An 18428-nucleotide genomic window follows, 5' to 3' on the forward strand; every position below is an offset into this window, starting at 1 on the left:
AACAAAAACAGAACTAGCTAGAAACAGTCTATCAGAATTCTCGGATTACAGAAAATGCCTGTGAAACACTATTATCTTCAGCCACAGCCAGAAGATGTCAGACAATCAATTCATATAACATGCCAGCTTAATAAAATCTGCATACAAAATTTATGAATGCAGTAATATTCCTTTTTATCACAAGTTATTAATGGTCAATTTAATGAACATCTACAGCTGGAATGCTTTGGTTCTGTATGATATTTTAATCATCTTTAGTCATGGATTTAAATGCATTTCATTTCATAACCATCAGCTATTCAAGAGGGTAAGAAAGCCCTTCATAAGCACTGAGATATTTGGGGTAGCTTACCAATTTCCCCTTTATCATTCTTGATTTCCTTAAAATTTTAAAGATAGAAACAAAACTAATGTTCCATTACAATCATATTTGCTTTAATGTCTATGCTAGAACACAAAAGTTTCCCTGAAGTTGTACTATACATTAGTTAGTTTCAAACCTCCTTCCATTCCCTTTTCAGTAAAGAACTTCCCAATCTTGTTTACACAAAACAATCTTCCTCAAAGCCATCTGGAATTTAGAGGGGTGGAGGAAATAGGGATATTTTTAGGTAAAGAGAACAACATGAAATTTTGACATAAGGACAACAGACACAAGGACAAAAAGTACCTAAGGTATGAATTTTAGATTTAAAATACTGACTTTCAACAATGCATAAATCTGTAGATGGCAGGCATTTTCCAAACTTCTCTAATAAGTAGGATATGAATATATCCAGGAAGATCATGACTCATTAAATTTCATTTTAAGCTTCTTGAATCTGCCTAAATTTTCTCACCTTATCAGACAAGCCAATATATGCTTACACTGTGAGGTTAAAGCAATGAACTTAGGAAGAGAACCTGTCAAATCAAATTATCAACAAGCAATAGTCCCACTATTGGGGAGTATCTAAGCTTCAATGTCAATTTTAAAGAAATGTGCTTATATTTGCATTTTAATTAGATCACACCTTCAACATCATACTAATTTTGGTTTAATGCTCTATCTTATTTCCATTTCCAAAATGACATTTTTAAATGTGGGTATTAAGAAAAAAACCTCTACTTTTGACAAAACTCATAAATATTGAACTTTAAATAGTATGAACAGAAATATGATTGTCTAAAATTCTAAATATTTAGAATTGGATTTAAGAAAACCTTCTAAGAGCAAATTATTCGAGTCTTATTTAAGAACATAATAGAAGATTGTAAGGAACATGAAATTTAGGTTCTTCTGAGTGACCAAAAGCTAGACATCCATGCTTAAAAAAAAAAAAAAAAAAAAAAAAGTAAAGGTCATTTTGGTTCAACCTTTCATTAAAGGGGGTACCTGGGTGGCTCAGTCTGTTAAAGTAACCAACTCTTGATTTCGGCTCAGGTCAGGATCTCAGGGTCTGCATGGAGTCTGCTTGAGATTCTCTCTCCCCCTCACTTTCTGCCCCTCCCCCCACCCCCACCCCACCTCCAGCTGGCACTAACTAAATAAATAAAATTTAAAGACTTTTAATATAATTCAGATATGATCTATGTTGTTTCTTTGCAGGAGGTGGGAAGAACCAGACAGATTAAGGCTGCTTTCTCTCCATTTAAAAAAATATATACATTTAAATACATGTTGGCTGTGATAAAATTCATCAATGTAACCTTTCTGAAGTGAAAAGTCCTGTGTTATTTAGTACATTCATGACATTGTGTCACCTTTATCGCTATGTTCCCAGAATGTTTTCATCATCTGAAAAGAAAATCCAGTACCCATTAAGCAGCCATTCTGCCCCTACCACCAGCCCCTGGCAAACACTAATCTCCTATCTCCATGAATTTGCCTATTCTATTTTATTTTATATAAATAGAATATATATATATAAATTATATAAATATTTTATATAAATAGAATAAAAAACATAGTGGTCTTTAGTGTCTTCTTTCACTTAGCAAATTGGTTCAAATGTGTTTTAAGTAAAAGTACTGGTAAAGAAGAAACAGACAAGTTCTTCATTTCTCAATTTTTTTCCACTTTCCTTGTTCCAAAATTATTCCACAAATTGTAAGAGGCTTTTTTTTTTTTAAGATTTTTTTATTTATTTGAGAGAGAGAGTGAGAGATAGAGAGCACGAGAGGGTCAGAGGGTCAGAAGGTCAGAGGGAGAAGCAGACTCCCTGCTGAGCAGGGAGCCCGATGCGGGACTCGATCCCGGGACTCCAGGATCATGACCTGAGCCGAAGGCAGTCGCTTAACCAACTGAGCCACCCAGGCGCCCTGTAAGAGGCTTTGTGTTCACTTTTTTATGAGGTAAAAAAAAAAATGTAAGTCTCCATTCCCTAATTTTTCCAAGCAAAAGGTCAATGACAAATATCCATTTAAATTAAAAATCCAGGGCATCTGAGTGGCTCAGTCAGTCAAGTGTCTGCCTTCGGCTCAGGTCATGATCCCAGGGTCCTGAGATTGAGCCCTGCATCGGGCTCCCTGCCCAGTGGGGAACCTGCTTCTCCCTCTCCTGCTGCTGCTCCCCCTGCTTGTGCTTGTTCTCTCTGTCAAATAAATAAAATCTTTTTAAAAAATTAAAAATCCAAGCCATTATGGACATCATAATTAGATTCCATAAAAGCACAAAAAACCTAAAAATATGGAGATCTACATTGTGTTCATGGCTGTAGAAAGCCAACATCAGGGGTACCTGGGTGGCTCAGTCGTTAAGCATCTGCCTTCGGCTCAGGTCATGATCCCAGGGTCCTGGGATCAAGCCCTGCATCGGGCTCCCTGCTCAGCGGGAAGCCCGCTTCTCCCTCTCCCGCTCCCCCTGCTTGTGTTCCCTCTCTGTGTCTCTCACTGTCAAATAAATAAATATCTTTAATAAAAAAAAAAAAAAAGAAAGCCAACATCACCAATGTGTTAAATTTCCCTAAATTAATCTGTTTATTCAATGTCATTCCTTTAAAAAACCTAAATGGGCTTTTTTCCATAGAATTTGAAAGTATGGGGAAAAAAAAATCACTTGAAAGAGTCAAGAGTGAAGATCAGCAATATAATGGGATGAAGGAATGACTCATGCTTCTAGATACAAAGATACCCTTTTTAACCAAAGTAATCGGAGAACTATGTAATGGAAACTCAAAACAATGGAACTTCAACAGGCAGGAAGGAGACCCACACATATATGTTAAGACTGTAGGGAAAGAATGGACTGGAACACTGGTTATTCATCTAAGGAAAAATGGGTTCATAATTCATACCACGTATAAAAAATATCTAGATGATATCAAGGCATTTATGAAAAAGAAAAAAACTTTAAAAAAATTATAGGAAAATACCATTATGAGCTCAGGATTGGGAAAGATTCCTTGAACTAGATCCAGATGCACTGGTCACAAATGAAAATATAATTAAATTTAACTACATAAAATTAAAAAATTTTGATTATCAAAAGATGCATACATACTCCCACTGAAAATCCAAACCAAAATTCAGATATTTTGAAAGGCATATAATCACAAAGAAATCAACCATAAAAAATGTGAAAACGTAAGTTAGTAGAAAATAATGACCCAATCAAAAAACAGGAAAAAGCATACACGTAGGTGAGTGACGGAAAGGGACATCCAGGGAACAAATGAAAAAATGAGGGAAATGGAAATTAAAACAATAATTCGATAACATTTTATACCCAGCAAACACTTAAAAAAATATACGAATACTATTAGAATCACCTGGGTGGCTCAGTCTTTAAGCATCCGACTCTTGATTTCAACTCAGGGCTTGATCTCAGGGCCGTGAGTTCAAGCTCCACCATGCCCAACATGGAGCCTGCTTAAATACTAATATGATGAAGTATGAAGACACGGAGAACAGGAATTCTCACATCTTGCTATGGAAATTTACTGATAAAAATCACTTAATTGGGATAGCAAAACTATTCTCTGGAAGTTGAAGAAATGCTTTCCTTCCAACAAGGGAATTCCACTGCTAGGTAAATATTCCCAGATTGATGCATTGGTGAGTGGACTTTTACCTTTTAATAAGTTAAAAACACTTATTTTCTACTAATTTATGTTTTCACATTTTTTATGGTTGATTTCTTTGTGATTATATGCATTTCAAAATATAGTCTGAATTTTTGTTTGGATTTTTAGTGGGGGTATGTATGCATCTTAGCATATCCATGCATCAAGAATATCCTTGTATAGTCAGTCGGCTATACAAGGATACTCATTTTACATTGTCTTAATGGAAAAAAAATATCAACAATCTAAATAAAGGGAATAGGAAATTAACTTGTCATATATTTAGAGAATACAGCAAATGGAAGTGGAAAAAATTAGATCTTCGTTCACCAATGTGACTATACCTCAAAAACAATCCTGAGTGAAAGAAATTCATGATGTACAGAACACTGTCTATATATAAAAAAAACAAACAACCATTAAACTTCCCTCTTGTTGAGACGCAAACACACCTAAGAAACATACAAACCTCAGCAAGTAGGAAACGTACCAATTTCAGATTGGCAGATACTTCTAAAGCTGTCGTTCTCAAAGGGGGATGTTTTGCCTCTCAAGGGTATTAAGCAGTGTGTGGAGATATGTGGGCTGTCACAAGTAGGAAAGGGCATGCTACTGCATCTAGAACGTAGAGGCCAGAATTGCAGCTAAATACCCTAGGACAGCCCCTCACAAGAAAGCAGCATCTGGCTTCTAATGTCAGTGGCACCATGGTTGAGAAACCCAGCTCTAAAAAGAGAAGAAAGACGGGGCGCCTGGGTGGCTCAGTGGACTAAGCATCAGACTCTTGATTTTGATGCAGGTCATGATCTCAGGGTCCTGAGATTTAGCCCTGTGTTGGACTAGCGTGTTTAGCGTAGTCTGCTTGAGATTCTCTCTCTCCCTCTCCCCTTGCCACTCCCCCTGCTTACACACACACACACACACACACACACACACACACACACACACACACACACACTCTCTCTCTCTCTCTCTCTCTCTCTCTCTCTCTCTCTCTCTCTCTAATAAGTAAATAAGTAATCTTGGGGTGCCTGAGTGGCTCAGTCGGCTAAATGTCTTCGGCTCAGATGATCCTGGGGTCCTGGGATCGAGCCCCCAATTGGGCTCCCTGCTCAATGGAGAGTCTGCTTCTCCCTCTCCCTCTGTGTGTTCTCTCTCTCTCTCTCACAAATACATTTTTTAAGAAAATAAATAAATCTTTAAAAGATAAAAAATAAAAAGAGGAGGAAGAATTAAGATAAGAATTAGGAAAAATAAGATGAGAATTAGCGTGGGGTACATCTATAACATTTTATTTTAAAAAAAGATCTGAAGCACATATACAAATATGTTAATTTAAAAAAATATGTGTAGCACATTATTCCCGGTACATTTTTATATTTGAAATCTCTCTCAAATTAAAAAAAAATAATTCAACAAACAGACAATTTCTAAATTTGATGGCATTTCGGTAGTTCTTTCATGGGCATATTTCCGGAAATATATTTTTGGAAAAATATTCTCACACTCATGATCAATTTTATTTGCATTTTTTTTTTTTTGGTGTTTGTTCTATACAGAGCTATGTGAGTAAGATTGTGGAGGAACTGGGGATTTGTCTATTCTATCACAGTTTCAGGCAAGAACATTCTAAAACCATATCAGAGAAAGCTAATTGAGGCTTTCCTGTTTTTACAGCATACTGTAATAATTCCAGTCAATTGTCTGAAGAGGCTGATGGTCTAACTGGTACACCTGCACACACCTGCTGCCATCACACTTCCTTAACAAGATGGCTCCTGATGCGAATTTTTCCCAGCCTTTTGGATCCTCGAAGTTCCTTGAAAGTGCTTTGAAATCAATCAGTGCACAATTTTATTGTTTCATTTGGTTCCTTAGGGCAGGAGTTGGCAAACGCGTTCTGTAAAGGGCCAGATCGTCAGTGTTTCAGGCTCTGCGAGCCACAGGGTCTCTGTCACAACTACTCAGCTCTGCCAACGCGGCCCAGAAGTGACCACAGACTCTCATAAAGGAATGAGGGTGGGTGTGTCCAAGAAAACTTGAGTTACAAAAACAGGGGATGGGATTTGGCTCCGTGCCATGGTTTGTGCACACCTGGAGGGTCAGCAAAAAAGATACTACCTTAAAATGCTACTTTAAATTGAAAGCGTCTCTCAAATCTTCTCTGGAGTATAATGTTGCACATATTTTCATTATTATAGAAAATTTACATGGTTAAACATGAATTCATAAATATGAAACAATCCCATAAATGACAAAAATGTTCATTTTTTAGATTCACAGTGTACAAACTTCTTTCTGGAAATACGTTTTATGATCTGATTTACCAAATTACTAATTATAATTGGTTCCACTGGTTTAAATTATGCTATTAATGATTATGGCAAAATACATACATATATCTTATCTTCAATTGGACTACAGGGTTGGAATGACAAGGGCAGTAAAACTATACTCACTGCACAAATAACAGCTTTCTATTACGTTTGCCATTTCACCTGAAAATAATTCCTTATAATCATGAATAATGATGTTATTCAACAACCTAATGATATCATGGTATGTAGCTTCAACCCATCTGTCTTTGTCAAGAAGGTCAAATATTTGTATTCAACCGCACTAGGCAAAGTTGAACCAACAGTTAAACAATATCATGCCCCTTAATTATTTCTCCAAATGAAACCAGTAAGTACCTTTCTGCATTCTAGGATCTATGCACTACACATCTGCTTCAAAGAAATTTAAAACCTACTCATTCTTTACCAAAGTTTAAGCTTAACTTAAAAAAAAAAAATGGTTTAGGGGCACCTAGGTGGCTCAGTTGTTAAGTGTCTGCCTTCGGCTCAGTTCATGGTCCCAGGGTTCTGGGATCGAGCCCCGCATCGAGCTCCCTGCTCTGCAGGAAGCCTGCTTCTCCCTCTCCCACTCCCTCTGCTTGTGTTCCCTCTCTCTCTGTGTCTCTCTCTGTCAAATAAATAAATAAATTTTAAAAATTAAAAAATAAAAAAATGGTTTAAACTCAAAGAAAACTCCACAAGACTATCTAAGGATATTCTTAATTCGTTGTTGCCGGCAACTTACTCTGCGATAGATGTAACAATCAAAATGTTCCAGGAACTTTCATATTACACAGGAATCTGAAATATGCAGTGTGAGATCTTGAAATTGGTATTGAAGGTAAGAACAAAGCAAAACAAAAACAAAGCAACATGACAGATCTGAACTACAGCATCAATAAAGAAATGCTTGATAGTGTTTGCATGACAGAATCTACAAATAACTATATATATATTCAGTTACTCCATATATTAAATAACTATAAATACATGCCAAATGGCTGATGTAGATGAACATGCCTCATTCACTGTTCCTATAGGACCTCTGTAGACCTAGGCCCTTGCAGATGGAGGATGGTGAACCCAGCAAGGTATGAGGTGGGGACACCTAAGTGACAGTGCAGCACAAGAATCCACATGCATGTCTCCTTCCTTCTTTAAATTTCACCAAAGATTTCTCACTGCCCTAAAATCAAGTCCCTAAAAAGTCTTATTAATCCGGTTGCAGGCTCCCAGGATTTTCCCTCTTCCTCACTAGGCTTCACCTTCACAGACTCTGCCTCTGTTTTTTAAACATTCTTGGCCATAAAAAAACTTGTTTCTGCCCCAGGGTTTTTGTTCATTCCCTCCACCTGGAATTCCCTGCCACTCTTCTTCGCGGGGCTGCTGTCTCCTTGTTAGTTCCTAGATCACATGTCACGTCCAAAGAAAAGCTTTCCCTGACCACCAGGAGTAGACTGTTTTATTTATAATATAAAATCATGTTGTTCATGATTGATGGGTTTACGGTTATGGGTTTCGTGTTCTACTCTCAACCTCTGCGCACAAAAATAAAAGTAGGACCCTTATCTGTCTGTTCATGATCCTATATCCAAGGCCAGACACACAGTGGGACTAAAAAATTAGTACACAGCAATGAACATACTGATTCATTTACAACAGACAACTATGTGTCTAATGTGAGGTCTGCACAGGATGGCCCAAGGGCCAAACCAGGCTGACACCTGCTCTTGTAAATGAAGTTTTATTGGAATACGGCCATACTCATTCAGTTACCTATTGTTTAGGGCAGCTTCCACATTATAATACAGTTGACTAATTGCAACAAAGACCACGTGGCCCAGGAAAGATTTACCATCTGTTCCTTTACAAAAAAGAGTTTGCCGACTCCAGGTCTAGTGTGCAATATATGTTCTGAATATGTAAAACTAATAAAATAATGTCCTTGCCTTCAAAGGTGTTACAGTCCTTTGAGCATTTTTATTCCAACCTTTCTGAATCAAAATCCTACAGCCAAAAAGAAAGCTCCTTCAAAGTTGTAATCGCCACCTAACAAGAGCTGTATTTGGTGCTCCATTCAGTAGGTCAGCTGGTTGAAACCTTGGCAAGGAGCACCCCGGAGCAGGTCTGGAGCAGGTGAATGAAAGCAATGGTGCAAAGACAGATCTGGAGTTACACTGTTTAACACAGTTGCCACTAGGATTTGTGGCTATTTAAATCAATTAAAATTAAGTTAAAAATTCAGTTCTTCGGTCACACTAGCCTCATCTCAAATGCTCAGAAGCCTCATACAGCTACTGTATTGGATAAAGCAGATTTATAAGACTTTTTTTCCATCATCACAGAAAGTTCTAGTGGACAGAGCTGATCTAAAAGTTCAAAAAAAAAGTCCCTCCAACTTTTCAGGAGTAGCTTGAGTTCCTTCAAGGCTGTAAGGGAAGCCACAGATCATATGGACACATCTCCTAGGGAGCTGACCCCTAAACAGCACAAATCAAAACTCAACTATGTTTAAGAAAAGAAAAAAATCTGAAAAGTACTGCATTCTGCTATACACAGTTCCAAGATAAAGTTGCAAGATATAAGAGTAGAGAACCCAGGATCAGGCTGTCCAAGTTAGATCCTGGGTCTACCTCAGACAAAGAACGTAACCTCTCTCAGGCTAGTCCCTTATTTGTAAGAACAATAACAAAGAAGCCTTTTTTTTTTTTTTTTTGAGTTAATGTACATAAAGCAGTAAGCATGCCTGGCCCCTAGGAAGTACTGTATAAACACTGGTCTTATTATTTTTTAACATCATCCCTGGCAGATAGCACAGGACTTGGCACCCAGCAGGTAGCATTCAAGATCTGAACTGAAAATGAAATGAACTAGACTCTGAGCCAGAGGCACTAACAGGTCAATTTGCAGAATTAGTGGGCAGAAAACTTACTCATCTGAGAACAAGCCATTCTGGGAAACAAGCTGGTCCCTAAGAAACTACTTCTCATCACCCTTTACAAAGGATGACAAACTAATATGATCCAAGGAGTCAGATTTCAATATACATTCAACATTTTTTGATAACTTGTTATAGACAGCCACTATTTATCTTATTTGAGTTATAAAGCCGTATAAACACAAAATTTAAACAATTCAAGCTATTCAATAATTCAAGATGCCACACTATCCTATAATACTCAGTTCTATAGATATTTCTTTATAATGAAGAAATCCCAACTAACCCACATTTTTACTACCACTCTCAGTCATGATTAATTTCTGCATTTTGTTTCACTAAACTTTAAATGTCACTGTTGGCATGGATGTGTGTCCCAAATATCAGGGATGATTTTTTTTTTTTAATCCAATTCCTGGTTCTTACATTCAACTTTCTGCTTTAGGCTGGAGGAGTCAAGGCAGTCTAGAAATCTGCTTTTTAACAAACATGTCAGGTGATTTTTAATAGTGGAGTCTCAGTTATTTATTTTTTTTTTTAAGTAGGCTCCATGCCCAGTACAGAGCCCAATGCAGGGCTCGAACTCACAACCCTGAGATCAAAACCTGAGTTAAGAGTTGGATGTGTAACCAACTGAGCCATCAGTTGGTGCCCATCAGTTATTTTAGATCAAGATTTTGTATACCCATAAGAAGAAATACAAAGCAGTTAAATTCTTTTGCAATCAATTTTTTTAAGAAAGTAATATACACTTTACACACATTTATTCATACGGCTGTATATTATGTGTATACACACACCATACTTGTAGATACAAAGCATTCAAAGAAATCTAAGGCATAGCTCCTTTTCCATCAAGGAGCTTCTTGGATCAAGTATGTACATATGTTATATAAACAAACATAAACAATGTTAAGATGTAACAAATGCTATGATACATGATTGAGAGCTCAGTGAGTAGAGGGTAGTAAGATTTCAGAGGAAGAAGCAATCAAGCTAGTCTAGGTTGCCAGTAATGTAAAAAATGGCTGCCTTTGGATCAGGCAGGAAAAAAGTGATAGTAGATGTTAAACTCAGTGGGTTTCCCAAGACCTTGTTCTTCTCTCAAAAGGCTTCAATTTTAGAACACAAAAAGACTAAAGCAACAACTACAGCCTTTCTAGTTATTAACCCAAGCAGCCTGGGAAAGATTACTAAAAGGCTTCACAAGGTAGCCAGAAGTACAGCTGACCCCTGAGCAACACAGGTCCATTTATATGCAGGGGTCTTTTTGTATTACAGTACCATAAATATGTTTTCTCTTCCTTACAATTTTCTTTTTTTAAGATTTTATTTGTCAGAAAGAGAGAGAGATACAGAGCACAAGCAGGGGGAGCAGCAGGCAGAGGGAGAAGCAGACTCCCCGTCAAGCAGGAAGCCTGATGTGGGACTCAATCCCAGAACCCCGGGATCATGCCCTGAGCCAAAGGCAGACGCTTAACCGACTGAGCAACCCAAGCATCCCTCCTTAAAATTTTCTAATCATATTTTCTTTTCTCTAGCTTAAGAATACAGTACATAATACTTAAAACATTCAAAATAAGGGTTAATCGATTGTTTAGGTTATTGGTAAGGCTTCCAGTCAACAGTAAGCTATTAGTAGTTAATTTTGCGGGGGGGAGGCAGAGTCAAAAGTTTTATGCAGATTTGCAACTGCATAGGGGACTAGTACCCCGAGTCCCCCCATTTTTCACAGGTCAACTGTAAATGCGTATGAGCGGTCACCGAGGAATGACGATGTGGGGCACCATGCACTGAGCCATCATGCAGACCCTACATCTAAGAAGCTGCTCCTGGAAGACCTTGCACAATGCAGAATGCCCTTGTTTTTCCCTGGCATCTGTCATGAAAAAACCACTGGCTGGTCTCACTTGACATCTCATCAAATACTTCATCCTGAAGTTACTTTTCTCATGGTTTAGGTCTTATTCTTCCAATGATCCTGTAGGGTTCTGGAAAGACGTGGGATGCGTCTTATTTTGCAACAAGGCCCCAGGTGCAGGTGCCTAGCACAATAATGTAATGCACCAAAAAAAAAGGGTCTTGAACTGACCATTTAGAAAGCCCTTATGTAACACCTACTACATACCAGACATTGTCTTAGGCCCTCAACAGAACAGACAGCTAGGTCACTGCCAGTGGTACTGACTAAAGTCTCATGGTAGCTGAAGACAGCCCTGGGATGTAGGAAAACCCATGGAATGGTAACTTCAAATTAGGGAACTGTATAACATGTGATTTGCCAATAAAGTTATAATAAAAAATAAATAATGGCAGAAAAGCATGGCCACTCATTAGCCATCCACTGGGTGAAAGTTGAGGGGAAAAAGTACATCTAGAGGTTAGCCATTCCTATTTAGATGGATTGTGACACACTCATAATTGGTGGCACTGTACCTAATTATTAAGAAAAGTGGAATGTTTCTAGGATGCAACAAGACAACAAAACCAAATTTATACCATACTGTACACAGGTATTAGAATCAGAAGCATGGGGTCAACTCTTGGTTCTCTTCCTTAGTATAGGCCTTTGTCAAGTTACTTAGCCTATCTGAGCCTCAGGTTCCTCACCAGTAAAACTGGAATGAACCGACTAAAAATGTTGTCATACACACTAATAATCAAATAAATGTAAATTAACAGGATACCATTTTCATTTCTAAAACCAGCATCTATGAGGAGTACTATTACCAGTACTATTGGCAATGGCAAATTGTTTTTCCTACTCTGCTGACAGTTACATAAATTGTACAATGTTTGCAGCATGACTTGCAATAGTGAAAATTCAGCAACATTCAAAACCAGATGAAGTAAATCAATTATGGAAAATCAAATCAATGGAATATGGAGACACTGAAAATGCAGTTATACACTGTTGGAATAATAAAGAAAATGTGTGTATTAGAAATGAAGGAATAGGGCATTATACAGAGTATTATCCTAGTTTTACTTAAAACTGTTGAGGAAAAGATAAGAAGGAAACATCTTAACAGAGTAGTAAGATTACACCTGGGTGTGGAATTGTCTTTTACTTTCTTCATGATTTTGTGAATTAAAAAAAGAATAGCATTAAACTTTTGCTCATTTTATTCATAACAAAACATGTAGTATTCATTTGTAAGTGGAAAATATGCCCTATTTTATAGCGTGCCACATTTATATCATAAAATGAAATTAATTTTTCTATACAGATAGTTACATGGCACAAATGATCAAAATAAGAAATCTGAGTTATATTCTCAAAATATAAGCATACCTGTTAATCCAACCATATTCACAGCCACCAATGTCAAGGGTTACACTTAAAAAGACTTGTTCAATAAAGCTGCTAATTTGAAGTTCTTTATTACCCCAACCCAAACATTTCACATCACAGCCATTCGTTAATTATAAAATAATTATTTAATACAGTTAATAAAAGAACTGCCAAATACAATATTGATCGGAGGAGTCTCCCAAAGCTTTCAGAGCTTCAGGGATAGTACATAATTTCTGTACTCAACCACGACTCCAAATGTGAAAGTACTTAACAAAATAATGAAGAAAATTAACTTGAAAGAGAAAATATGCTTTAGAAAGATTCTTCTTAAAACAATTGGTGAAAAAAATGATTTTTCCCCCTAAAATCCTATAACTGTTAGCTACACAGCCAGGTAGGCTTTTCTGCCCTGTGGTAAACCCAATCATGGAAATCAAATCTAGCAGTGATTTAATTTACAATTATTTTTCAAAGTTGGAAGAAAAGGAATAACTGCATTATGGTCAATGGGCTGAACAAATTCTGATCCTTGAGTTCAGGGTGGATATCAAAGTGCTGTATGCCAAGATGACCTCATGGAGATAAGTAAACAGGTACCAAGGGGTCTGTCTGGGGGGAGAACCTACTTCCTTACTCCCCATCACCCCAAGAAGTTTACAGTTCTAGTAATCCTTAGATATTTGTCAAAGCTATTTTCTCCCTCCCTACTTATATCATGGGCTGTATAAACCAGGGAGGGGGAACAAAACAAAACAGACAGAAAGCCATCTGAAACCCACTATATGTGAGTGTGTGTGTGTGTGTGTGTGTGTGTGTGTGTGTGTGTTTTTAAGTAAAGGGGTAAAGCAGTTCAGCTACCTAGAACCAGGCTTGTTCCAGTCCTGTGATATGGTCAAGTGGTTAAGGAAATTATTTTTGCAATCTGAGTGGCCTTATTCCTATCAAAACTCCACTACTTACTAGCTGGGTGAATTTGGACCAGTTACTTTCCTAATGCTAGGGGTTATTTCCTGAATGTAAGTCAAGTCCAGAACTAAATAAGTCAGCTTTCAATAAGCGGTAGCTATTAGGATTACTGAATATAGAAGTTTCATGGAAAAGATATATGTCTGTAAATGTTAGTTTTCAGGAATAAAATTCTCCCTAAAACGCATTTTAAAATGTTTTACATCAAAGTCACAAAAAATGTTTTTGGCTGCTTCTAACTAATCTAGGTCCACATTCTCCCTCACATTGACACTTGTCACCTTCAGTTCTCTCTTACGAATGAGATCATCTCTCAAGGTTTCCTCCAGCTCTGTCATTCCATGACAATCAGACTGGATGGGGAAAACATATTATCTGGGCTCTGGTTTTGATTGCTGTCTTTCCTATGGTAAATCTCAGAGAGCTGCCCAAATCCCCTGCTGATTGTCCTGGCCAAGATGGTGATAAACTCAGATTTCTGCCATCCAGTGGCATTCACCTGCATGGACAAAGGGTTCTTTTCAAATTATGAAAACTTCTCTATCATCTTCTTTCTTCTAATATTAATAAACTTTAATTTGGTGATATTAACCCCAAGGTTACCAAGTGTGGCTTCCTCTTGCCAACCCATATCGGCTTTTTATAGAGGAGGCCGTTAGGCCATGTGCTAAAGTCAGGTTTGATTACTTCTCATTCTCAGCCAATTTCAAAACTATGACCAACTTCATCCTTAGTCTTATTTTCCTAAAATTAATCAACAAATGTGAAAGCTTGATGGTATTCTCTAATCACACTCTCCCCAGTCAATAGAATTGAGCTTCGCATGGTCAATTCAACAGCTTCTTTTTATATAGTGAGTGCTAATGAAGTAGTCCTTAAATACTTGTCACATGACACATGACTGATGTATTCTCCCCCCCCCACTCCCCAGGTACTTTTTTAGGCATGGTGGGTAAGTGGGAAGGGATAGATGTATCCCATGGGATCTATAGCAACAGGTCTAAAGCTCATTTTACTTTGTGAACATCAACTCTTCAACACTGGTCATCTAGGAGAATTTATGATATATTTCCTCTATCAGAGGTGTTCTTTGTGTTGAGCAAATCCATGGCTTTCGGGCCAGTATTGGAGGCAGACATTACTTTGTCTTAAAATCTTAAACTAATTTACCATCTATGGTAGATGACAGTATTTACAAACATTCATTCTCCCTTCCACACTGTGGGCAAGGGGTGGGGTGGGGAGTATACTTCTCTGTTCCACTTATAATAGGATGGCCATGTGACCAGTTTTGGTCAATAGAGATGAGTGGATGTAACATATGGCTGTTCTCAGCAAAAACTTTAAATATGTACATGTGGTCCCGGTTGACCTCTTAAAGCTCCCGCCTTCTAACACGAGATTGACAACTTCCAGATAGTGGCTCCTTCTTTCAGCTGGGTCAGAGAGAATAATACAACAGGTAGAACAGACCAGACCTGGCCAAGTCCAGCCAAGCCCAGCAGAGCCACAGCTGATCTACAGAACTGTGAGCAAAACGTTAATGACAATATTGTTGTAAACTACCAAGATTCTAGGACTGCTTGCTACTCTGTAAAAGCTGATCGCTATCCCTAAATCTTAATCACTTCATTAAGTAATCACTGAGGGCTTACACTGAGTGCAAAACACTGAGCTAAGATTACATAATGAGAAAAGAATATACACTATCCCTGCTCTCATAGCCTAGAGGAAACAGAAATTACCTGATCACCTTAGCACATGTATAATTACAAAACAGGTAAATGCTAAGGAAAGGAACATAGTGCCTTTAGAGTATATAATAAAGGAAGGTGGTCTAGACTGGTGTGTCAGAAAAGCCTTTCGAGAAGAAGGGATACATGAGTTGATACTGGTTGGACAGATCAATTTTATATTCCTTGCAGTCAGATGTTCATATAGCGCAAGTGTTATCAAGAGGAAGAGTCAGTGGAAGAACATCCAGTCAAGGAAAATAAAAGGTATAAAGGCCTCATGGCTGAAGGAAAGATGATTTGGTAGAGGACAAGAGGCTGGTATGGTTGGAGCATGAAGGTAGAGAGAGGACCGACGGAAGGCAAGATTAGAGAGAAAGATGGAAGCAGGACCAGAGACCTTGGAAGGCCATGTTCACATAGTGAGTCTTTATCCGGAGTGCAAATAAGAAGTCATCCAAGGCTGTTCAATGGGGAATGAAGTGGGAGATTCTGTGATCAGATACGTGTCTTGCAAAGCTCTCTCTGTTACACGGAGAGTGGACTAAAGAGAAGGTAGAGTGAATGCAACAAAATAGTCCAGGTGAGAAGTGCTGGTACCTTATTTAGGGTGCTGGCATTGGAAATTAGAAAAACAGATGCATTTTTTAAATTTAGGTAGTAAAGCTAGCTAGCCCAGCTCTGTGAAAGATAGTATTGGATGTGAGTGGGGGGGTATTCTGTAACATCACCATCTATGAAGACACACATCTTGCCCTAAAGAGGAAATATGAGAAATAATGTCTGGGATTGTGGGTTTGATTTCATTTATCAATTTTGATTATTTTAAAATACCCCATAATGGTAGGTAAATTAAACTCCCTGCCACCACAGTTACAGATGGAAAATTTTATTACTGATGAATACATAAATCACATTTGTGACACTTGTTGATTTCAGGAAGGAACTTTGGATAAGTAGATGAATTTCAGTATAAATTAATTTAGGAATTCAAGTTGAGTTTTCTCCTTTCTTATAACTTGGATCATTTTGTTTTTAGAAAATACGAAAACAAACATAACTATATAATTATAATAATCATCTTGTCAATAGTACTATGAAGTATTTCCATAGTACTATAAAGTGCCTCAAGGACTACCGCCTGGGTTAGCACAAATTCTACTCCTGTTATGTGAGATTTGGAAAGTAATTATGAGGCTTTTTTCTTGGGTGTCCTAAAAGCTCAAGGAGGAGTTCCAATGGTCTTTGGAGTAACGGCTCATGAAAACACAATTTAGAACTGAAATAGAAAACTATATAGTGCACCTGTCATCCTGCCTAAATCCTATATACTTAGTTTTTTTTTAAAAAAATCCTAATTCCACAAATGGATCTGAAAGAGTGAAGGATATTATGATATAGCAAAGATGCATGCAAATGCACACGCACACACACGCACACACCCACCCACCTCTATTTCAGGATTCCCTCCCCAGGCGCACAGAGCAGACATTTGTAGTATTCACCAGTTAAGCTTCTATTCCACCCCAATTTTTTTTTTTTTTTTTTTTTTTTTTTTTAGGATACCTATCTTCACCCAGAGCAAGCAGTCTTGGTAGGCTGAGACCTAGGCAAGAGACCCAGGCTAGGCCAAACAGATGGTCTGCTCTGGGAATTTGACTCTAGGCAGTCCCGCGTGACCCGGGGACACACATGGCGGGAGCTGTGTCACTGCAATGGCAGCATCCTGAGGAGACGGTCCTCTCTGCAACCAGGATGCCCAGAGCTGCCCTAATTTCATTTATTTTTGAGGCCTGGTACTTTTCATCTTTCCCTTTTCATTCTGTGATCTGCTTCCCACACCTTTCCAACACGCTGCTTTTATACAAGTGGAAACCAACTCTCAGGACAATTAAACTGCCCAAAGTCACACAGGTAAGGAATAGGCTACATTGGGATTCACAATTCTGATGGTCTGATCCCACATCCGTGATCTCACACATTCACTATACCCCTTCCTACTATCATATTTCAAATGGAATTTGAAAATGTAACGTTTGTTTATTGCCCCGGTGTACCAATTAGGACTTAGAATGAAATGTAAACTACATCTGCTGTTTTGCTATTTACAAGTGACAGATGACTTAAAAAGCACGTCCATTTTAACTAGTCCTCTAAACATATTTATATTTTCATATTACCTTCAGATAACTTTTCAGTGTCTATGCTAATCCAGAATGAACTTCCACTGTCTGTTGACAATGATCAGTTTCATTTTCAGAGAAAACTGCCCAATGAGCCCCTTTAACATTTGGAGACAGAGATGGAGAAGTTGTATTTGTTTCATTTTCTTACAGATTCTTCTTTCATTGACTATTCCATGTGCCTGGTTAGGAGGCCTTCCTACCAATTCAACCCTTACCCACATTACCATTCAGAAAGATGCCAGTGGGGGCACCTGGGTGTCTCAGTCGGTTGAGCGTTTGCCTTTGGCTCAGGTCATGATATCAGGGTCCTGGGATCAAGGCCCACATCGGGCTCCCTGCTCAGTGGGGGGCCTGCTTTTCCCTCTCTCTCTGCCTGCAGCTCCCCTGTGCACTCTCTCTCTCTGTCAAATAAATAAAATCTTTTAAAAAAAGGAAAGCTGCCAATGAGTAAAACCAACCCCAACAGCATCAGGCTACATCTTAGTGAGATTGGCAGCAAAGAACACCCATCCCCAGAGTCACCAGTACTCTTATTCTGTCCCTTTTATGTCTTTGTCTCCTGACAGTGAATGCAATGACAGGTCTGGTAGCAAACATATTGTGGAACTCCTAAAACCAAGGCCAGGGAATGAAGAATGCAAAAGACTGAGGATTGCAAAAGGAAACCAGGTGCCTGAGCAGGCATCTTCTTGGGGAGAGGGAAAAACTGAGTCAGCACTATAAACCAAACACGGTTAAGCCAGGATTTATAGGCAATGTCTGCAATACATAATTCACCTGAAATCCAAATCCAATTTCACATATTCTGTAAGCCCAAAGTATTCCAATTGTTGTGAAGTTTCTGTAAGAGTTTAATTAGAACAGTCATGCTTCTTTGTTCTCCTTGCAGGGAGTTCAGGACCCCAAGAAGAACATTGCTCTTCAACAT

General features: G+C 38.2%; 1 protein-coding gene across 10 annotated transcripts in view; it reads right to left on the reverse strand.

Moving 5' to 3' along the window:
• FHIT (fragile histidine triad diadenosine triphosphatase) overlaps positions 1 to 18428 on the reverse strand; it is a 1472419-nt gene that overhangs the window by 745207 nt on the left and 708784 nt on the right. The window lies entirely within an intron of this gene.

Source organism: Callorhinus ursinus, unplaced genomic scaffold, assembly GCF_003265705.2.
Source record: "Callorhinus ursinus isolate GAN/ISIS: 27379988/994484 unplaced genomic scaffold, GSC_fseal_2.0 scaffold15, whole genome shotgun sequence".
NCBI lineage: Eukaryota > Metazoa > Chordata > Mammalia > Carnivora > Otariidae > Callorhinus > Callorhinus ursinus.